The 24,687-nt window shown below is 42.8% G+C and overlaps 1 protein-coding gene across 5 annotated transcripts in view; it reads left to right on the top strand.

Moving 5' to 3' along the window:
* Positions 1 to 16,521, top strand: part of LOC111859255 (hepatocyte nuclear factor 3-beta-like) — a 30,100-nt gene extending 13,579 nt beyond the window's left edge. For 4 of the 5 annotated variants that reach the window (XM_023841779.2, XM_023841778.2, XM_023841777.2 and 1 more), the window contains exons 4-5: positions 13,573 to 13,823; positions 14,481 to 16,521. The gene's annotated coding sequence lies outside the window, so the exon portion shown is untranslated. The remainder of the gene's footprint in view (positions 1 to 13,572; positions 13,824 to 14,480) is intronic. The other variant, XM_072702838.1, reaches the window with a different exon arrangement.
* Positions 16,522 to 24,687: the final 8,166 nt, after the last annotated feature.

Here is a 24,687-nt window from a genome sequence, read left to right as displayed (position 1 = left end):
TGTGGCATTATCTAGGTGCAAGAAGAACTTGTTTATAAAGCAGAGAGTTCTCAAATATGGTAACCAATAACAAATCAGCAAGGAGAGGAGGGGTAAAAATCACTGGGACTGCTAGGACATGTTTTACTGAATATTTGGTAACAAAGGTAAAGCCCCCTGCCCCCCTCCCCCTGCTTAAAGAAATGTATTCAGTGTCCCGACACAGACTCACTGGCCCTTTGACGGCTTTGGGGGGCTACGGGTTCTCCTGGGAACTGGGTGAGATGGTGGACTGCCCTGTTTGCTCACCGGCCGTCCTTCTGACAGAATGAAATGCAGGGACACAGACAATGTGGCTCAGGGAGAATGGGAGATGGGCAGTGAGCAGCCTGAGCTATTTGCTTAGCAGAAGGGTGGACATAATGGCTGGTCCATGGCTTTCCCATGCATGCAGCCAGGGCCCCTCCTCCACCCCTGGGTACGAAGGGAACCTCTCTTTCAGCTAGATAAGGGCCACAGCTGTTCACCATTAATTTCCATTGCATATGACACTGTATGATGATTCGCTCATGTTTTCATATGCTGGTCAGTCCAGGATACATCAGCCTTCCAATCATGCTCTCAGTGGGGAAAAGAAATTTCATTCATTTAAAAATTAGGCCAGCATTTGCACATGAAATGTCAGTGGGATTTGTCCCACTTGAAGGAGAATGAGTACTTCATAAAATCAACAATGGTTTGGGCTTAATTAATTGGCACTTTTTAAATAAACAAACTTTTGGAAGTTCTCAAAGCTGCAAAACCATTGTAGTCAGAATTCCTTTCAATTGCTTCATAAAACAAAGAGGAGAAAAAAACATCTGTGGTATTTTTGGTTGTCTTAAGCCTTGTGTGAGTGAATCACATGGGGTGTGACTCACCGGTTGCCTAACTTACGATGGCAATTTCTACACTGCACTGGCAAGTGGCACACACACAACACAAAGGGTTAGGCACACAGCCAGACAGACATCAAGATACTGATGGACAGAAATCCATGTTCATTCATTAGGTACCTGCGAACACTGCCCACCCAGACCCAGACACACACACAGAAATCCTGCCCCTGGGTGGTCAGGACCTCAGACTGAAAGGCAATAACTCTGCAGCTAAATGGATGCTATCCTGAAAAGACCATGTCAAACGTCTCCAGAGACAAAAGACAAATAGTTGTTGTGACCTGTGCAATCTGTGTGCTACAGGTGAGATCTGCAGTACTCTCCCAGCACTGCACTCTGCTCCACCTGTGAGGGAGTGGTGAGTGGGGGTGTGTGGGTGGTTCTGGCATGCCGTATCTGATTCGGCTACCCTTTTCAGCTTGGTGTGATACATTTGAATAAATTTACCATCCTAATAATGAGTTCAATAAACAAATGAAGAGGTAATGGTGTGATAATGAACCAGCACACTCTCAAGTTGTCAGTTAGCTGGTCAACCCAGCCTACCTAACCCACCTACTGCTAGATTACACTATGCACTAGGCAGTACTAGGCACATTATTTGCACTAAGCACAGAATATTATTGTTGTATTTACGTGCACAATTTTATTATGTTGATTGGTTTGCATGAGTAATTTCCCTGTATGTAAATGTACTTGGCAACAAATAAATGATTCTGATTTTAGTAGTTATTTGGTTAGATAGTTAGTTAGTTATTGCATTTCTACTTTAGAATGGCATCAGCACATCTGAGATGTGCAGTCGGATCTGCAGAGAGATCAATCTGCCTGAGATTAACATGGGCAGACACGGACGTGTCTCTGGCCTGCGAGGTCTCTCATCAGAGGAGATGTGGAACAAGCTGCAGGATGCTATGAGGTGTCAGACACAAAAGAGCACTGATTGCCTAAATGGAGGAAAAGCTCAGCCCCTTATCAGGGCCCAGATACAAAAAAACATTAATGGCAAACATTGTAATGAGCTGGTTTCCGCTCTGCACCCCCCATGACAATTACGCAACAGAAGTCGATGGTCTTTGTTAGAGCGTAACATATATGCCTTTTGAATTTTTATTTTATATATTCCTAAGTCTACATTCAATTAAATTATTCTATAGCAATATGGCTAGCCCTTAAGTTTCTACTCAAGATATAAGTAAGTACTGAAAAGTGTGGGGTGGGATGGGGTGTGACTCAGCTAGGGATCTGTGCCCATGTTTGGAAGGTCATGGGTTCAAATCCCACAAATGGTGAAGCAATCATATCAGAGTTGGGCCCTTAACCCCAATAGCTCCAGGGACACTGGCTGACCCTGCGCTCTGATCCTCATTTGTATATCACTTCTGATGAAAATGTCTGTTAAATAAATATATACACTCTCCTAAAGGATTATTAGGAACACCTGTTCAATTTCTCATTAATGCAATTATCTAATCAACCAATCACATGGCAGTTGCTTCAATGCATTTAGGGGTGTGGTCCGGGTCAAGACAATCTCCTGAACTCCAAACTGAATGTCAGAATGGGATAGAAAGGTGATTTAAGCAATTTTGAGCGTGGCATGGTTGTTGGTGCCAGACGGGCCGGTCTGAGTATTTCACAATCTGCTCAGTTACTGGGATTTTCACGCACAACCATTTCTAGGGTTTACAAAGAATGGTGTGCAAAGGGAAAAACATCCAGTATGCGGCAGTCCTGTGGGCAAAAATGCCTTGTTGATGCTAGAGGTCAGAGGAGAATGGGCCGACTTATTCAAGCTGATAGAAGAGCAGCTTTGACTGAAATAACCACTCGTTACAACTGAGGTATGCAGCAAAGCATTTGTGAAGTCACAACACGCACAACCTTGAGGCGGATGGGCTACAACAGCAGAAGACCCCACCGGGTACCACTCATCTCCACTACAAATAGGAAAAAGAGTCTACAATTTGCACGAGCTCACCAAAACTAGACAGTTGAAGACTGGAAAAATGCTGCCTGGTCTGATGAGTCTCGATTTCTGTTGAGACATTCAAATGGTAGAGTCAGAATTTGGCGTAAACAGAATGAGAACATGGATCCATCATGCCCTATTAACACTCTGCAGGCTGGTGGTGGTGGTGTAATGGTGTGGGGGATGTTTTCTTGGCACACTTTAGGCCCCTTAGTGCCAATTGGGCATCGTTTAAATGCCACAGCCTACCTGAGCATTGTTTCTGACCATGTCCATCCCTTTTTGACCACCATGTACCCATCCTCTGATGGCTACTTCCAGCAGGATAATGCACCATGTCACAAAGCTCGAATCATTTCAAATTGGTTTCTTGAACATGACAATGAGTTCACTGTACTAAAATGGCCCCCACAGTCACCAGATCTCAACCCAATAGAGCATCTTTGGGATGTGGTGGAACGGGAGCTTCGTGCCCTGGATGTGCATCCCACAAATCTCCATCAACTGCAAGATGCTATCCTATCAATATGGGCCAACATTTCTAAAGAATGCTTTCAGCACCTTGTTGAATCAATGCCACGTAGAATTAAGGCAGTTCTGAAGGCGAAAGGGGGTCAAACACCGTATTAGTATGGTGTTCCTAATAATCCTTTAGGTGAGTGTATATGTATATAAAACATCATTTGTTGTGACAACGCCATACTGGAAGTTGTTCAAGACAACTCCTACCTCTTTTGGTGCAACACGTTTGTTTTAAAAACCTTTCAGCTGCTTTTTCACCCTTGTTAAGATCTTTTAGCAACATAGGATTTTCTCAATATATATAAAAACACTAGTTCCCAGAAGAGTGACATAAGGCTTTTAACCTGAAGACTACTTACAAGAATATTTTGTGAGTAATAATTAAGGTCTTAATTAATTTTCCAGAATTAGCCACATCAATCTCCCCCTATGAGAATAAGTACAATAATATAAAAATGTTATCTACTTTATGTATACTTCTTTTGAATAAAAAAAATTGTAATATGTACATACATATATCCCATATAGAAAATCACCTGTTGAGCCTTTGGATGGACCTATTTTCGGTATTCAGAAGAGAGTTTATCCGATAAAGGCTGATAGATTGGCACACTAAGCTGTCATTGATGTCATGTCAATATTCTTTGCTAAAAAAAAATCAGTGTTATGCAAGAACAGAAGGTTCACAGGTGTGTCCCAGAATATACTTTGGATAAAGGAGGAATGATTAATGAACTGCAGTACCTGAAATGCTGCATTCAGTAATAGATTGATTAATGGAGTACCTGAAACATTGTAATACAGAGCCTTTTAAAAAGCTGATAAGGTGAAGCTGGCTTTGGAGTGTTTTCACATCACGGAAGCATTAAGACCGAGCACGGCACAAGCCGGGAGATTCGAATAGATCAGCATACTCACGCAGGGGACTTTGCAGTATTAAACAAACCAAACAGCGAGTGCATGACAAAAATATAGAAAAGTAATAATCGACTTGGCTGTTTGAAAGAGATGCTTTTGTTTTAGACATTTGAACTGAGTACTCCTATATTCTTCAATATTTAAAAAATCAAAACACATAAATCACAAGCATAAAATATAGAAATATATATGCATATATATATGCTATGATAATATTAATTACACTAATGAGATTTTACCGAATAATGATTTACCCACAGTTTACAGTATTCAGCACGCCTGTCGAATGATCTGCCGCAGAGGCAGAGGCTGCTGGGATTGCTGCACTGAGAAAGAGAGGTGTGCAGTTGTGTTGTGTGCGTGTTGCAGCGGTTGCTTGGGAGTATATTTGTGTGTTTGTGTGCTATTACAGTTTACGTCGGTGGCTGTTTTTTATATTTTATTTTGGTCTGCATATGCGCTTGTATGTCCTTGTTAATAAACAGCGCGAATGTTTCCGACAATGAGTTGCAGCTGCGGGTGTCGCGTGAGCGGCGTTTTCTGTCCTTGAAACTTCGCAACAAACAAATGCGAGACAATATTATCTAACAGCGGTAACGTTAACTTGTTCCGGTAAAAGACAGTTGCTCCTGAGCTTAGCTCGGTCGCCAGTCGTGGCCGGGAGGACGTTTTCCACTTTTTTCCCGCTCCGGCAGTATCCTGCTGTGAGAGGGTTTTTTTTGTGATTTTTCGGTCTCCCAAGAGCGATTTCGCGTCGTAGGAAGTTATTCTCTGGTAAGTAATAATTAATTTGGTTATTTAAAAAAAAATAATAATTTAAAATCTCTTTGACCCTATCGGATAATTAAAGTTCCGTTTTAACGTCATAATGTACTTATTTTATTGTACTCGGCACTTTATTGTATTCAAATTAACTAAAAGATAAATACTCTGTATAAATATAATGGGCTGGGACTTAATCTGCGAGCGATGTCAGCTGGTGGACTCACTCATGGTCAAGGTTTGTGACCTCGAGGAGCAACTGGCTCTCATCTGACACAACACAGAATTAGAAGAGATAGGTAACGCTCATTTTAGGTAGATAGTGTGTCTGGCACAAGCGGGGAGAGTGGAGAATGAAGAACAGAGTGGTTGAGACAGTTGGATGACCATAGTTCAGAGGCGTAAGAAACGGCATAGACACTTTTCAGGTACTTCCAGCTTTAGAGCCAGAAGAGACTGGGGAGGCAGGTGTACCCTTGGGCACCGAGGAGCCCCCTCCCCCGAGGAGGAGGGAGGTTGTGGTAGTAGGGGATTCAATTATTAGAGGTGTAGACAGTTATGTGTTCACCCGTGATAGAGGGTCCCATACGGTGTTTTGCCTGCCTGGTGCCCAGGTAGGAGACCTTCCGGATCATGTGCACAGGCTTTTGGCCCCAGCCAGGGTGGATCCAGTGGTTGTGCTACATGTTGGCACCAACGGCATAGGCAAAGGTATAGGAGAGCTGTTCTGCAGGAAAAATTTACAGAGGTCACAGATCAGCTTAGAAGTAGAACGTCCATGGAGATATTCTCTGGAATACTTCCCGTGCCACACACGAGCACAGCTAAGTTAGCTGAGATAAGGAAATTAATGCCCTAATTGTTGGTGTTTGTTATAAAGCACCTAATGTAGAGGAAAGCAGAATGTTATACGTCGATATCAGGATTATGAGTAATAAAAAATTATGTGGTAGTTAAGGGAGATTTTAATTTACCTGGGATACAGTTGGACAGTCTCTGGCTCTACTGTAAATGAATTTGAAATGGTGGAATTGGTACAGGATTGCTTTTTTACCCGGTTTGTTAAAACCCCTACCAGGGGAGAAGCCATTCTTGATCTTGTTTTCTCTAATAACCAGGATAGCATTGGAAAGTTTGAGGTTTTAGAACCACTTGACAGTAATGATCATAACATGGTTAAATTTAAATTAAGAATAAAGTCAGGAGGAAAAGGGCTCTATTCCACAAATGGATAATAAATAGTCAGAATAAAGCAGGAATATACACTCACCTAAAGTATTATTAGGAACACCTGTTCAATTTCTCATTGATGCAATTATCTAATCAACCAATCACATGGCAGTTGCTTCAATGCATTTAGGGGTGTGGTCCTGGTCAAGACAATCTCCTGAACTCCAAACTGAATGTCAGAATGGGAAAGAAAGGTGATTTAAGCAATTTTGAGCATGGCATGGTTGTTGGTGCCAGACGGGCCAGTCTGAGTATTTCACAATCTGCTCAGTTACTGGGATTTTCACGCACAACCATTTCTAGGGTTTACAAAGAATGGTGTGCAAAGGGAAAAACATCCAGTATGCGGCAGTCCTGTGGGCGAAAATGCCTTGTTGATGCTAGAGGTCAGAGGAGAATGGGCCAACTGATTCAAGCTGATAGAAGAGCAACTTTGACTGAAATAACCACTCGTTACAACCGAGGTATGCAGTAAAGCATTTGTGAAGCCACAACACGCACAACCTTGAGGCGGATGGGCTACAACAGCAGAAGACCCCACCGGGTACAATTTGCACGAGCTCACCAAAATTGGACAGTTGAAGACTGGAAAAATGTTGCCTGGTCTGATGAGTCTCGATTTCTGTTGAGACATTCAAATGGTAGAGTCAGAATTTGGCGTAAACAGAATGAGAACATGGATCCATCATGCCTTGTTACCACTGTGCAGGCTGGTGGTGGTGGTGTAATGGTGTGGGGGATGTTTTCTTGGCACACTTTAGGCCCCTTAGTGCCAATTGGGCATCGTTTAAATGCCACGGCCTACCTGAGCATTGTTTCTGACCATGTCCATCCCTTTATGACCACCATGTACCCATCCTCTGATGGCTACTTCCAGCAGGATAATGCACCAAGTCACAAAGCTCGAATCATTTCAAATTGGTTTCTTGAACATGACAATGAGTTCACTGTACTAAAATGGCCTCCACAGTCACCAGATCTCAACCCAATAGAGCATCTTTGGGATGTGGTGGAACGGGAGCTTCGTGTCCTGGATGTGCATCCCACAAATCTCCATCAACTGCAAGATGCTATCCTATCAATATGGGCCAACATTTCTAAAGAATGCTTTCAGCACCTTGTTGAATCAATGCCACGTAGAATTAAGGCAGTTCTGAAGGCGAAAGGGGGTCAAACACCGTATTAGTATGGTGTTCCTAATAATCCTTTAGGTGAGTGTATATGTTTACAGGTTGAGTTAAAAAAAAATATTTGACTCACTAAGAGGAATGTCGAAAGGAAGATTGCATTGGAGGTTAAGGATTAAGTTTCTTTCGGTGTTTTAGCTCCAAAAGCGGAAATCACTATTCTGCAGGATAGTAAGGGTGTTATAATTGACAATGAAATTGATATAATTAATGAGTGTAATGATTGTTTTACACGGGTATTCACCATAAAGGACACAAGTAACATACTGACTTTTATTACTAATCGAGCATCGTCTATGACTAATATATGTATATTAGCTACAGTAATGTGCTACAAAGCTGATGTGCTACAAAACCTAGCTAAGCTCAAAATAAATAAATCCTACAAAATAACCCTCCTCTTCTCCTTTCCCTCACACCGTCCACGATTCTTTTCAAAGGTAAACTGCAGGTTAATTTATTTTATGTATTTTTAATTCATATTTTGTATTAATATTTTTTTTTAATGAATATTGTTGGGTTGTGGAATAAATTATCTGAGTTTCCATTATTTCTAATGGGAAAATTCACTTTGATATATGAGTGCTTTGGATTGCGAGCACATTTCCGGAACAAATTATGCTCACAATCCATGGTTTTTGTTATAGGCCAATTAGTTTATCTTAAATAACTGAAAAAGTAATGGAAGCTATAATCCAAACGAGTATGGTAGATTATCTGGAATCGTATAACATTCAGAGGGATAGCCAGCATGGATTTAGGAGAGGTAGATCCTGTTTAACTAATCTACTTGAGTTTTTTGAGGAAGCTAATAAAGAAATTGATCACAAAAAAGCCTACAGTTTGATCTACTTTGTTTTCCAGAAGGCCTTTGATGTTGTCCCCCACAAACGACTCTTGCTTAAGCTCAATGCAGCAGGGATTTCAGAAACTGTAGCAGCTTGGATTGAAAACTGGTTAATAGACATGAAGCAGCGTGTAGTTACTAGAGACACAATGTCACAGTGGGTCTGTGTTCATAGTGGGGTACCGCTGGGTTCAGATTTAGGACCACTATTATTCCTAATTTATATGAATGATAATGACGCCTATACACTCACCTAAAGGATTATTAGGAACACCATACTAATCCGGTGTTTGACCCCCTTTCGCCTTCAGAACTGCCTTAATTCTACATGGCATTGATTCAACAAGGTGCTGAGAGCATACTTTAGAAATGTTGGCCCATATTGATAGGATAGCATCTTGCAGTTAATGGAGATTTGTGGGATGCACATCCAGGGCACGAAGCTCCCGTTCCACCACATCCCAAAGATACTCTATTGGGTTGAGATCTGGTGACTGTGGGGGCCATTTTAGTACAGTGAACTCATTGTCATGTTCAAGAAACCAATTTGAAATAATTCGAGCTTTGTGACTTGGTGCATTATCCTGCTGGAAGTAGCCATCAGAGGATGGGTACATGGTGGTCATAAAGGGATGGACATGGTCAGAAACAATGCTCAGGTAGGCCGTGGCATTTAAATTATGCCCAGTTGGCACTAAGGGGCCTAAAGTGTGCCAAGAAAACATCCCCCACACCAGGGTTATTCAACTCACGGTCCTCGAGGTCCGAGCAATGCTGGTTTTCCAGCCTTCCTTTACCTGTCAGTCAGGTGTGAAGCCTCTGACCAATCAGAATCAGTAATTATTAAACAACTACCTTGGAGAACTGAAAACACAGCCTGGATTTGGAATCGAGGTCCCGAGTTGAAGAACCCTGCCCCACACCATTACACCACCACCACCAGCCTGCACAGTGGTAACAAGGCATGATGGATCCATGTTCTCATTCTGTTTACGCCAAATTCTGACTCTACCATTTGAATGTCTCAACAGAAATCGAGACTCATCAGTCCAGGCAACATTTTTCCAGTATTCAACTGTCCAATTTTGGTGAGCTCGTGCAAATTGTAGCCTCTTTCTCCTATTTGTAGTGGAGATGAGTGGTACCCAGTGGGGGTCTTCTGCTGTTGTAGCCCATCCGCCTCAAGGTTGTGCGTGTTGTGGCTTCACAAATGCTTTGCTGCATACCTCGGTTGTAACGAGTGGTTATTTCAGTCAAAGTTGCTCTTCTATCAGCTTGAATCAGTTGGCCCATTCTCCTCTGACCTCTAGCATCAACAAGGCATTTTCGCCCACAGGACTGCCGCATACTGGATGTTTTTCCCTTTGCACACCATTCTTTGTAAACCCTAGAAATGGTTGTGCGTGAAAATCCCAGTAACTGAGCAGATTGTGAAATACTCAGACTGGCCCGTCTGGCACCAACAACCATGCCACGCTCAAAATTGCTTAAATCACCTTTCTATCCCATTCTGACATTCAGTTTGGAGTTCAGGAGATTGTCTTGACCAGGACCACATCCCTAAATGCATTGAAGCAACTGCCATGTGATTGGTTGATTAGATAATTGCATTAATGAGAAATTGAACAGGTGTTCCTAATAATCCTTTAGGTGAGTGTATATACAGCAAACTGGTTAAATTTCTAGACTACACCAAGGTGGGTAGTGTAGCAGATTTTGAACTAGCAGTAGAAAAGCTATAGCAGGATCTTGATTTAATTAGCGACTGGGCTGATACCTGGCAGATGAAATTTAATGTCGACAAATGTAAGGTAATCCATGCAGTGAGCAGAAATGTAAAGTACAGATATTTTTTGGGTTCCACTGAAATAAACATAGCTAATTATGAGAAAGACCTCTGTGTGTATGTTGATGCTTCCATGTCTCACTCTTGCCATTGTGGGGAAGCAATTAAAAAAGCCAGTAGGATGTTGGGTTACATGTGTGTGGAGTTTAAGTCAAGTGAGATGATGCTAATATTATACAATTCCTTGGTAAGACCCACCTAGAATTTTGTGTGCAGCTTTGGTCACCCTACTTTAAAAAGGACATTGCTACCTTAGAAATAGTTCAGCGTAGGGCTACAAGAATGATTCCTGGTCCTAGAGGAATGTCTTATGAGGAGAGGTTAGCTGAGTTGAATCTGTTCAGCCTCAACTAAAGGAGACTAAGTAGGGACATGATACAGGTATATAAGATTCTAACAGTTCTGGATGCTGTTCAACCAAATTCAACCAAAGTAATCCGGGCAGCTGAACGCTGCTGCAGGTTAGCTCTCCCCTCCATGCAGGACATTTACATCAGGAGATGTACTGTAAGACCAGGGCAGCTAGGATTATTAAGGACTTGTCTCACCTCAATAACAGACTGTTCAAACTTCTGCATTTAGGCAGAAGTTTCTGTGTCATTATGGCCAAGATGGAGAGACTCGGGAGGAGTTTCTATCCCCAGGGGATTCGACTCCTCAACCAAGACATGCCACTCTCCCAGTCATAGTGTTATGGTTATCAGTTCACCTTACACTGCTGTGCGGACACTGCACACTGCACTTTAAACTGGCTATAAGCATTTCTTGCACAGTAATTCATCCTGTAATTTGTATATACACTCAAGATTGTAAATTCATGGGTTATTTTTCTTTTTTCTGTTTACACTATCTATAATTTATTTACAGTTTATTTTACAATTTCTTTTCTAGTTTCTTTGTTGTTTGCACAAAGTATGAGCGGTTCAGGATACATTTCACTGCGTGTTGTACCTGTATAACTATACATGTGACAAATATAAAGAATCTTAAATCTTGAAATAGTTACTACAATATTAGTTTGAATACAAAAACTTGTGGTCATAGGTGGAAATTAGTGGGAGAACATTTTAACCTTGATTTTAAAAAGCACCTCTTTATACAGCATGTAGTTAGACTATGGAATAGTCTTCCCGTTAGTGTAGTGCAAACTAAAATCTTGGGTTCCTTTAAATCAGAGCTAGATAAGATTTTAACAACTAGCTTCCCAAATGAGCTAGATGGGCCAAATGACCTCCTGATGTTTGGAAATTTCTTATGTTTTAGTTGCTGCACCTGTCAAAATATCATATACCAAATCAGGCCAGCAGATGCCATTGTGGTTAACTCAGATTTTTTACTTGAAATCTGTTGTGTTGCTGTGGTACCTTAATTAAGCTGATGAACACCCAAGAGAAAACATTAGTTAAACAGTATTATGGCAAGAAAAATAATTAAAGAATGGCATTTAAATGTCTTCATATCTCTCCACTAATCAGTAGCCTCTCTGAGACGGGTCCAATCTTAGGGACATCAGTTTTGTCAGACAGAGAGCACAAACTCAGCAATAAGTAAAACAATGTAAATATTAGAATAATATATAAATAACTAAACATTTAGAATTCAAGTTTGGTGTGAACATTGGTAGGTACTAAATAATTCCTGATCCCCCCACCCTCACAATATTGGTAGAGACATGTCCCTACCGTCCAAAACCAAATTCACATCCTTGTAAAAAATGTAAGTCTTAAGTTATAATCTGTGCTGTGATTCAGAGGAATATGTGTACTAAGTCAAAGTATCTTTTATTGTCAGCTTCAGTTATATGATACATGTGGTCTTACACTCAGGTGAAGTATTATTCTCCTTGGTCATAGTGCAAATGAAAAAGTAAACAATATCAACATTTGAAAACACGATCAGTTCTAATTGGTGGGGAAAAATTGTGCAAATTGGCATGGAAGCAGAATGTGCAATAAATAAATAGGTGTAGCTTCAGAGTAATGAGTCTAGATTTATTAGTCCTAGAGAACTAAGTGTGAAAATGACATGAAACAAAACTGCAAGTTTTAAACAAGCAGGAAGAGCTCCTCTGCATCTCCAGGCACTGGTGCAAAAGGAGGCCACTCTGGAGCTCAAACTGGCCAAGAGGATGAACTGGAAGCGGATGAATGGTTGAAGGCATGATGCAGTTGAGGTGGATGAAATGTGCTTGTAGCACCTTCAGTCTGGTTTGAACGCTATTTAGGGGAAGGGTCTCTGGGGCTCTGCTGGAGATGGGAGGTAGGGAACTCTACAGTGGTACAGCTGTCTCCTACCTGTTCATGTAACTGTTCAGCGTGTGGCTCAGTGGGCTAAGCCTGTGTGTTTGTAATCACAAGGTCGCCGGTTCAAACCCAGCCTCAGCATGTCTGCGGGTCCTTGAGCAAGGCCCTTAACCCCCAGCTCCCTGGGTGCCCCAACAGGTGGCTGCCCTTCACAGACAGCTTGTTCTACGAAGTGCAAGTTGATGGAGGCGTAAAAAGAATTTCCCCATGAGGGACAATAAAGGTTAAATTAATTATTAAAACACGAACCTTTGTTTAAACTATGACTTTTGTTAACTGTGCTCTTTAACTTGATTTCGTCTGTCAGACAGATTGTTGTTCTGAGCCTGAATTTATGGCCCTTTTTAACTGGAGTGCCACCCTCCACCCAAATACTTTACTGTGTTTGCGTACATTTGCGTGACACTTGAACACTTGAGCCCTTTGTTCAGCCCTTTGTTGCAGAATTACATAAATTGTGCTCTTGTAAAAACTGCAGAATCATAAAGGGGCGCAATATTATCGGAATTGCATCATGCATGTTCTCCTAAATCTTTTGTATGTGGTGAGTATGGCTACTGTACTGTGATTTGGCATATGCCCAACCTTTAAAGAGGGTTTGCCCTTCTTAAGGCTCCCTTATGTGAAATAAAATGGAAAATTTCACCACCCTGCCTGACTGTGCTCCTCCTCTTTACTTTCTTTTACCCAGGTAAGGATAAGCTGACCTGTGAATAGTTCCATTATAGTTGCCATGGCAGCATCAGTACCTCCCATTTGATAAAAGTCACAGGACCTCTTCAAGTTTGATTGTAAAAAATGCATGTTTCAGCTATTCAGGTATTGGAGCGTAGGGTTTAGTAAGAAGTCTTATCGCTGGGCGAATCGTAGAAATTGTGAAAATTGTGGCTTGCAATCTATCATGGTTGTGCCATATCTCTATGTGGCTGTCTTGGCCTTATCACATTTCTGCTTCTAATTTTTGGTGAAATGTATCCTTTTATAATCAATGACTCTCAGCCAGTGTCAGATATGCCCTTCTGGACTCATGTTAACCTTCTTGCCATATGTACCCTTCCTTTTTGACAGGGGGAGACCTAAACAACCCTGCTGAAACATGAGCAGATGGAAGTTTGAGGAATCCCACGACACCTATCCCAATACACGCACTTAGAATGTGGCCATTCTGAAAGCTCCTGTTCAGCTCGACCTCAAGACAAACCTTTGACAGGATAAAGATGTGGGTCGTGCTCTCCTTCACGCTTCCATGGACTCTTCAAGTTAAACCGGGTGGCAGGAAAGACCTCAAAACCACATGAGCGGTGCACAGCTAAGAAGGGGTACAGTACAAATCAAATATCAGGATCCTGGTGCTGTTCTTACTGCATTAACTTGGGTTTCTATCTGTTTTTCAGCAGCATGCTGTTGGGTGCTATATGTTACTGACTGGGTGATATGAATAAGAATTCCTGTGTGCTGTTGTACAAAAGGCAAATAGAAGAATCTTGAATCTTGTATGACTTGGCATGAGCCTTCAGAGGCTACGTCCGAGCATCATTACAGCCAACTAACTTAGTTCCGGAGGTCAGGTCTAACTCTCTCCCTGAGTCTCAGCTCAGCACTTACAGGAGTCAGTGCTCTTTCAGTGTAGTAGATAGATATATAAAAAAATTACTCTGTGGACCATTGGCCACTATCCATAACACGCATATCAGTGCAGGGTATAGAAAGCACACTGTCATGTCAGTGGAATGAATAGAAATGTAAGCAGTAAGACACCAGCTGAGAGCACCATCTTAATTTGCCAGTACCTGGCTGCGACCACGGCGTCGATCCCGACCACAAACACGAGACCACCAAGTGCCAGGCAGCGTCAGTGAGTGGTGGCAAAGGAAAGGCGGCCATTAATGATTAACTCTTGGAGCCAGGGCCCTTTGTGTTTGCTGGGTGCCAAGGCTATCTGGCCATCACATGACACGTCGTTTTCTCTTGGGCAGATTGAGGAAAGCCGGTGAGCAAACACAGGTGCTCCGGAGTCAGCGGCGCTGTCAAGGACGACTGCAAACAAGAACAGCGATGGCCGGCCCCGCCTCCCGGCTCCAGCAAGTTCCGCCACCCCATAATCCCACCCACCACTTTTCCAGACCTGTTTTCTTTTTATACTGCTTATGGTTATTAATAACTAAAGATAACAGCGTGTTTTTCTCCAAACAGCACATTGTAATGACCAAATTAAAATAAACTGGGTTATTATTTCTTTTTTTATGACCACCTCACCCAAAATATTAACCAAGAACTCACAGAGCAAGCCACTTCAATAAATGCTAAATTTCTGTATGTATGAATGCGTGTGTGTGGGCTTGTGTGTGTGTATAACAGAAGATGCTTTAAGTGTAATTTTCTAAAACTTACAGGGTAAATAGAGGTCAAATTAGCCATTGCCAGGGAGACGCTGGTCACATGCCATACCAAATGATGGCCGAAACCCACCTGAGAAGATCGGGCACGTGGGAGCAGCCAGCTGCTGACAGAAACGTGGGCTTTCCAGTGCCCACTATTGCAAGGAAGCGAAGAGAGGGAATGCTGTCGGCACCATGGGTAGCCCCACATTGGCACGACGAGGGGCAGGATGGCAGGTCTGCATGAAGCTGGGGGGGGGGCAGAAGGGCAGAAATGAGGAGACGTCTCCCACCACAGAAGCTGAAGAAACAGAGAGAACCCTACATATCAATCTCACAGGCTGTGGAAATATACAATCAGGATAACATATACTTTATTGATCCCAGGGGGAATATCCTTACATATACTCGTATATGAAAGAGTTCTTAAGACCGTATGGCAAATCAAATTTTGAAGGTGCATCCAGGGGAGAAGGGGAGCTGACATGGAGCAACACAGACTCCAGCAGCAAGGACAGGTGACTGCTCTGTCAGCCCTGAGTGATACTCAGAGGACCCTGGTCTGGAGCAGGGCTGGGATGATGCACAAGATGAGAGGGGAGATAAGAGAGAAGTGCTGAATGAGAAAGACTGGCTAAATGGGGGGGGGGGCTGGATCTCAGCCAGCACTGATAAAAGTGACCAGACAGAGGCCATAGGTGGGGAAACAAAGGGAGGGTCAGACAGAAAATGATGAGTGGCATCGGTGTTGACTTCCTGACCCTCTACTGCAAATAAGGACAGATAAGAACTGTGGTTTTGGGTTTTTGGGGATACTACCCATGACCTGCCCCCAGTGCCCCCCCATGTCTGCTCTGATGCTAACAGAAGGTAGGCAAGTCAGGCTTCTCCTATAAACAAACGTGGAATTGTGAGGTTTGTTTAGATGCTCCCAAAAAGAATCTTTATGAAATGCTGATAGGTCCCTGGGGGGCTGATCCCGGTAATATAACAAACCCAACCAAATAACTAAGAAATCAAGGCTTCTCAGATTGGGACACCACCTTTGGATCAGAGACACCTTTAGGTTAGTCATGTGTGGTCACATTTTGAGATGCACCAGGTGTGAAATAGCCTCACATGCCTGTTATAAATTAGCTAGAAATATGGATTCCAGCTTTTGCTGTTTATGTAAATCGGACATTTCCGTATTGTCAAGATTAATGTTGTCATGCCCCACATTGTTTGAATGTTATGTTACCCTTTGTATGGTTAGTGTTTATTAATGCTTTGTATTGTTTGTCAGTTTTGCAACTTGTTCAACGGCTCATGCTGGTCAGGGTCACAGGGAATATTACAAATGACATTTTCAAATGAAGGAGACATGGTGGTTCAATGCGTATCCCATCTCCACTCTGTGTATGTTCTCCCTGTGTCTTGTGGAGTCTTCATAGGTGTGTCTAAGTTGTGTATGCATAATTGTGTGTCCTACAATGGACTGGCCTCCCGTCCAGTATGTATATATATTTTTTTCAATATTCCTGATGTAATTGCAATGGGTAAAATGTGTAAAATTATACTTTCAAAGCTGTTTATTCTGTCATTACCTAAGCAGTAATGAAAAGAATTATATGAAAAATATAAAATCTATAACACTTTATTTATACTATATATTTTACATAACACTCCAACTGCTGACATGCCAGAGCACTGTGATTTATCACAAATGACTCTGTACCATGTCATTGGGAGCTGCGAATTCAGTACACAGATATAAACCGCTGTGGTTCTCTTGCTCCATTACAACACCTCTTCATGGCATTGGTACACTCCGGAGGATGGGGAAAGTTGTAAATCCTGTGGGCTGATGGTGCCGGATGTGTTCTTCAATACTGTCACTTTGGTTGGAATGAGGCTGGTTTTAACTGCCTTCTTCCATTCAAGGCCTCACAAATTGTCCTTCTCCTGATCAGAAGACCAGTAGGTGAGGTATGTTTATGACCAGGCCATGTACCGAAGTGCCTCCCTTTCTAAACAAGCCCCCCCCCACCACACACACTGCTCTGAATAGCCCTGTTAAACCCCTGCTGAAAGAGTCTACAAAAAAAACACTGCTGCTCATAGAGAGAAAGAAAAACACACATGGGTAGCTGGACACGTATGTAGACACCTACCCGCTCGGCCATAAATAATGGGCAGCTAACCAGACAACAGGACACCTCTTGAGGCAAGAATCTTGATGAAAAAATCAAACAGTATCAAGCTGTAAAAGTCAACAGGAACCACACTTTGTGGGTGAGGACCCTACAGATAGGCGTAAACTCAGCATATGCAAAACACAAGGGCTGTTTAGACCTGTCAGTGCTGGAGGATCGGGCTCCAGGCTAACAAAGAGGCATATCCCTAACGAAGTGACCACACATGCTGAGTAACTCTGTATGTTCCTGCTGTGCCAAAAATTAATTAATCGCACAGTTTTCTGTGATAAATCGCAATTGATCGCACCTAATACCCACATTTATGTAGAATTACCACAAAGGGGAGTACATGGGGCATTGTTACGAATCCCACTACCAAATTATCCATCCATCCATCCATTTTCTCCCGCTTATCCGAGGTCGGGTCGCGGGGGCAGCAGTCTCAGCAGGGAAACCCAGACTTCCCTCTCCCCGGCCACTTCATCCAGCTCCTCTGGGGGAATCCCTAGGCGAGGTAGCCTCCCTTCGCCTTCGGGTGGGGGGACGGGTTCTGACTATTGTTTGCGCTTATGCGCCGAGCGGCAGTTCAGAGTACCCACCCTTTTTAGAGTCTCTGGAAGGGGTATTGGAGAGCACTCCTTCTGGGGACTCTCTTGTTCTGCTGGGGGACTTCAATGCTCATGTGGGCAATGACAGTGAGACCTGGAGTGGCGTGATTGGGAGGAACGGCCCCCCCGACAGACCAGGGAGGTGGTTCCCCTCTTTAAGAAGGGGAACCAGAGGGTGTGCTCTAACTATAGGGGGATCACACTCCTCAGCCTCCCTGGTAAGGTCTATTCAGGGGTTCTGGAGAGGAGGGTCCGCCGGATTGTCGAACCTCGGATTCAGGAGGAGCAGTGACCCCCCGGCCATGGAACAGTGGACCAGCTCTATACTCTCCGCAAGGTTCTGGAGGGTTCATGGGAGTTTGCCCAACCAGTCTACATGTGTTTTGTGGACTTGGAGAAGGCATTCAACCGTGTCCCTCGGGGAGTCCTGTGGGGGGTGCTCCGGGAGTATGGGGTGCCGGGCTTCCTTTTAAGGGCTGTTCGGTCCCTGTATGACCGGTGCCAGAGTCTGGTCCGCATGGGCGGCAATAAGTCGGACTTGTTTCCGGTGAGGCCCATATGAGATCATAAGGGGTCTTTTTTTATAATTTGTAGTTTGAAGGCAGACTCGAATTACATTTCAACTTCATTGTGCAAACTGTCAACTTTAATCAATCAGGGTTAATCAGTTTTATGTTACTATTTCTTTCTGTAATAAACAAAAGTATTTCATCAAATCCAAGCCAATAGTAAACATTACAAAACTAACAACAAATTGAGCAAAAATATGCATATTATCATAGAAATTGAAAAATTGAGGAGATTTTAAAAATGTTTATGTATTTATGCTCATAGAGAGAAAGAAAAACACACATAGGTAGCTGGTCACTAATGTAGACACCTACCCGCTCAGCCATAAATATACTGGTTTTGGCTACCTATTTGGGGAAAATGGTTTTAAAGAAAATCAGATCGGAGCACAAATCACATAATTTTGATATAAAAGTTAAGGTAATGTCATTTGCTCTACACATTTGCTCTTTTTAAAAAAAAATAAAAAATCTGAAGTTTGTGAGAATGACCCATATTTTTATATTTTATATTTCGTTTGAAGAAGGCTGGATGAACAGGTGGCAACAAGAAAAGAGAGGGATTGTATTATAAATAGGGATGTTCAATTATTATTTTTTAATCACATACCTTAGTGATTAATGCCGTATACCACATGTACAAATAACACACACAGGCAGTGAACAGGCAGATCAACACACTATTTATTCCCAACCATGCAAATATTTTATAGCAAATAACTATAAAAGGGGTCTGACAACCTCACACCTCAGGGAGCTGGGTTTGAGTCCCCACCAGGGTTCCATGTGTGTGGAGTTTGCTTGTTCTCTCTGTATCATTGTGGGGTTTTCCCTGGGTACTCCAGTTTCTCCTGACAGTCCAAAACCATGCTGAGGCTGATTAGTTGTCAAATTGCCTGTAGGTGTGCTTGTGTGAGTGTCCCCTGCGATGGGTTGGCACCCCATTCTACATTGTTCCCCACCTTGCACCCGTAGCCTCCAGGACAGGCTCCGGACCCCCAGCGACCCTGAACAGTATAAGTAGGTTCTGAAAATGAATGGATGGGCAGTAAAATTAATGCAACAGGTTAACATGATAAATTTCCCAGCCCTAATGAAAATAATTAATTGCTTTGCTATTATGAGACATATTATTTAAATATCCAGCAATTGAGATTAGAATGCTAAATAATGATCCTTTATTTGCCATTTGCACAAGTACAGGTAAACTATAACATACAGATGAGAGAAAGCTTGGGTAAGGGGGGTGTTACAGCACAAGGTCAGCCACCACACAGCTGGGAGCTGGGGGTTAAAGGCATTGCTCAAGGGCCCACAGACATGTGACTATTCTGCCACGGCTGGGGCTCATACTCGCAATCTTCTGAGCAATGGCAGAAAGGCTGTGCCTACTGAGCCACTCGCCATGACCAGGCAAGTAAGATTACAATGCTCACTCATTCCAGAGACAGTCTTCTTTGTTCCTGTTTTACATTAATTTAAAGAAATATGTCTGCTAAATAAAGTATTTTATGTAATATTCAATCTCAATACATTTGGACTTTTTCTTACCATTAATGTGTTTTATTAAATAAAAAAGATTCTAAGTAGTTTTGGTGTACATATAAAAAGAGCATTTGTTTTTTTCAAGCAGGTTTGAAACAGCACTTTACAGAGAGTACCTGTCAAACACTGTTAGCACATAGCAAATTCTCTCACTTTCTAAATGATGACTCAGTGGGCTGGAGGGGGGCACAGCATGTACCTGTACCACTTCACCACCCACCTGTTGCCCGACGACCTGTGTGGGCTGGATAGAGTGGGTGGGGCAAAGAGTCAGCCCAGAGGGGATGCTAGAAGGTTCACCCGGGAAAGGTGCCCATGAAGCCCAAGCTTGGCTGGCCTCATCTCGGCAGTTATGGGCGGACAAGAGCAGAGGACTGATGGCAATTCACCTGGAGCAGGTTCACATTCAGGACCATGCCTCTCCTTTGTTTTCTTTGTGCATTCATGACCGACATTTCTAAAGCTCTTTCTGGCAAGTGGCTGCAGTAAGGTTACTGCAAAGAGTTTGGCACTTTTGGAAGACAGTTTGACTCACTGTTGCATGAGACGGCATTCTTACTCAGAATCTTTGATTGTATGAACAAAATAATAATTTGTTGAATGAGTGCATCCATCTGTCACCACAGGAAGGTTGCCTGTAGCATATTATACTTACTGAGTAATACCATTTCCTGCTTTGCGTCAACGTGTGTTGCAAACATTTGGTTCATACATTAACCACTTTGGTTTTATTCTACCCAAATTACACAGTTGTAAACTACATACCTTTAGAGCGTGGGTGAAAACCAAAAACAGAGAGAACATACAAACTGCATGCACACACAGCCAGGACAGGGTGCCTGATCCACTGCAGACGTGAGAAATCCAGGTCTCCACTTACCTTGTCTAATGCCACAAAGTGGTACTACAGCTTGATTTCACACATGGATGGAGACCTGATTGGCCTCTGATTAGAAACATTTACATTGACTAATAGAGTTGGCTAGGTCACATGACCTGGCATGGGTTTGATGGATTTTTCCAGAAGACTGATCGGAAAAACATAAGAGGACTCAAACATTCACTTTTCTCTTCTTGGCAACTATCAGCAAACTTCCTGATATTCAGGCCGGGTAAACAGTCAGCCTACTCTGTGTGCGATCCATAAACCGATCAGTGAACATTTGGAAAGATTAACAAACATGGCGGCCTGTTGTATCGTTCCCTCAAAATGTTTATAAAACTTTTCTTATTCATCCATCCGCCTGTGCTGTCTCACTTTGCGGGAGCCTTAGCGAAACACACAGTTGTCCATGTAAACAGCCCGTGCTGAAAACTAGCCATGTCTATTGGCTTACAAACGTCCTCTGATGTTTTCTTTCCTCCTGAGTTTGTTCTGGAGACTAATCAGGACCCGATAAAGCCCACGGCAAATACGCAGGAGATGGCCATCCACATGTCGAGGTTTGCACAGTCCCCGCGGGTGTACGTGCGGGTGGAGTACTCGAAGATGACGGACTCAAGCTGGGTAAAGGACAGGGGGAGGTTACTCTGAGGAGAGCCCAAAGACATGAGAGAAAGAGAGACAAAGAAATAAGAACCAGTCATATGAGTAGATAAAAGGGTAAGCAGGAAGACAAGATGAAGAAGAATTGTGAAAGATGACAGTGACAGGGAACAAGAGTGGGGAAGACTTTTTTAAAAACGTGGCCTTTAATTTATACCCCATTCAATTTTAGTTCACAATAGTGAAATTCCTAGGACGGAGAATCCAGCAAAGTCAATAAAAGTTGTCAGGAAGAAAAAGTCACCGTGATTTGTAAATAAATTCCAGACATTGGCCTGTTGGCAAGACTGTATGTTTTTACTCTCTGATTTTCTGAAATGATTAACTCAAAACAAACAAGGTTAAAAATATTTTTTGACTGTGTTATATTTAGTGGGAGCCAGCACAATGTTGCATCACACTCATAAGGATGGGGGTTTGAATCTTTCCTCTGCTGTCTATGTGGAGTTCACATCTTCTGTCTGCATCTTGCGGGTTTCCCGACGCAGTTCAGAGACACACAGTAAAGACTGGCATCTTTAAATAGCCTGCAGACTGAGAATGTATGCATGTGTGTACTTTGTGTTGAATTGGCCTCCCATCCAGAGTATACCCCAGCCTCCTCCTCCTTGGGACAGGCTTCTGGCCCCCCAGTGACCCTGTCTAGGATAAACAGTTGAACAACTGATGAATAAATAATTTGGCCATATTTGTTATACCTGTTTATGTACAGAAAGCATATTAATGCAAAAACAGACGCTTATCCACGGAATGAAAATACAACTAGAACCAATTCAAAAGTGACATCTAATTCGAGTAAGATTGCATAAGCTTCTATTGCTTGCCCATAAAGCATGTGTCATAATAATGAGTAACAAGGTTTAATTCAAGTGTCACCCAGGTTAGTTTTTCATTCTGATGGAAGAGATGAAATCATATAAGCAAACAGGTGAAATGTATGCTAATAATAGTTCTGAGATATGTCCTCAAACCTCTTAACACATGAAGGCCACATTTGAAAGACCAACAGTATCATGTGAAAAGCAAATACAGTACTATGCAGTTACTCTTCGAAGATTCCCAACAAAATCCTTGCACCTCAATGAAGTTCTAGTCCTTTTGATGACATGCTATTGCCATTTAGGGGCTAGGTCAGATGGTGGCATTATTATCCTCATTACTGGTGCTAGACCAAAAGCAGTAGATCAAGGGAGGGGGACTGGGGAGGGACAGCTTATGTGATAAAAAAAAAAACCCCTAGCTGCTCCTCAAACAAGGGTGTCAGGGGAGGTTATGTTCAGCATACTCCTATGAGATAATGTGGCCTAAACCTCAAACAAAGAACTCAAACCTCACTCCCCAAACAAAAGACAATACATGAGCTGAACACTCACAAAAGCAAACGGCTACAGCAAAGACAAATGAATAATAATCACGTGGATTGCAGCCTACATCGTGATCTTATGCACCATATTAGATAAGTCTATGATATAAAATTACAGTGCCTTGCAAAAGTATTCACCCCCCTTGGCATTTTTCATGTTTTGTTGCCTCACAACATGGAATTAAAATGGATTGTTTGACAGTTTGCACCATTTCATTTACAGAACATGCCTACAGCTTTGAAGATGATTTCTTTTTTTATTGTGACGCAAACAACAAATAGGACAAAATAACAGAAAACTTCAGCGTGCATAACTGGTCACCTATGAGCTTGCCACATTTTGCCACTAGGATTTTTGCCCATTCCTCAAGGCAAAACTGCTCCAGCTCCTTCATGTTGGATGGTTTTCACTTGTGAACAGCAATCTTCAAGTCTGACCACAGATTCTCAATTGGATTGAGATCTGGACTTTGACTAGGCCATTCCAACACATTTAAAGGTTTCCCATTAAACCACTCGAGTGTTGCTTTAGCAGTATGCTTCTGGTCATTGTCCTGCTGGAAGGTGATCCTCCGTCCCAGTCTCAAATCACAGGCAGACTGACACAGGTTTTGCTCAAGAATATCCCTGTATTTAGCACCATCCATCTTTCCCTCGACTCGGACCAGTTTCCCAGTCCCTGCTGCTGAAAAACATCCCCACAGCATGATGCTCCCACCACTATGTTTCACTGTGGGAATGCATGGTGTTCTTGGGGTGATGGGATGTGTTTGTTTTGCGCCAGATATAGCATTTTCCTTGATGGCCAAAAAGTTCAATTTTAGTCTCATCTGACCAGAGCACCTTCCTCCATATGTTTGGGGCGTCGCCCACATGCCTTTTGGCAAACTCAAGATGTGCCTTCTTATTTCTAACACTAAATAATGTTTTTTTCTGGTCATTCTTCCATAAAGCCCAGCTCTATGGAGTGTACGGCTTATTGTGGTCCTATGGACACAAACTGCAGTCTCTGCTGTGAAACACTGCAACTCCTTCAGGATTACCTTTGGTCTCTGTGCTGCCTTTCTGATTAATGCCCTCCTTGTCCAGTCTGTGAGTTTTGGTGGGTGGCCCTCTCTTGGCAGGTTTGTTGTGGTACCATTTTCTTTCCAATTGAAGATGATGGATTTAACGACGCTCTGGGGATCATCAAAGATTTGGATATTTTTTTATAACCCAACCCTGACTTGTACTTCTCAATAACTTTGTCCCTGACTTGTTTGGAGAGCTCCTTGGTCTTCATGGTGTGATGCCTCTTGCTTAGTGGTGTTGCAGCCTCTGGGGCCTTTCAGAAAAGATGTGTTTATACTGACAGATCATGTGACACTTAGATTACACACAGGTGGACTTCATTTCACTAATTATGTGACTTTTGAAGGTAGTTGGTTGCACTAGGACTTTTTAGGGGCTTCATGGCAAAGGGGGTGAATACATACACACATGCCAATTTTCAGTTTTTTTATTTATATATTTCTTTTCTCATTTCACTTCACCAACTTAGACTATTTTCTGCAAATCCATCCATCCATGGTCCAACCTGTTTATCCTACTGGGTCGCGGGGGGGGGGGGGGGGGGGGTCTGGAGCCTATCCCGGAAGCAATGGGCACGAGGCAGGGAACAACCCTGGATGGGGGGCCAGCCCATCGCAGGGTACACTCACACAACATTCACTCACACATGCACACCTAAGGGCAATTTAGCAACCCCAATTAGCCTCAGCATGTCTTTGGACTGTGGGGGGAAACCGGAGCATCCGGAGGAAACCCCACGACGACACGGGGAGAACATGCAAACTGCACACTAATGTGACCCAAGCGGAGACTTGAACCCAGGTCCCAGAGGTGTGAGGCAACAGTGCTAACCACTGCATCACCATGCTGCCCCCTTTCTGCAAATCCATCACATGAAATAAGATTAAGAAACATTTTAATTCCAGGTTGTGAGGCAACAAAACATG

The sequence above is a fragment of the Paramormyrops kingsleyae genome, chromosome 19 (assembly GCF_048594095.1).
Source record: "Paramormyrops kingsleyae isolate MSU_618 chromosome 19, PKINGS_0.4, whole genome shotgun sequence".
NCBI lineage: Eukaryota > Metazoa > Chordata > Actinopteri > Osteoglossiformes > Mormyridae > Paramormyrops > Paramormyrops kingsleyae.
This window is presented reverse-complemented; position numbering and strand designations above follow the sequence as displayed.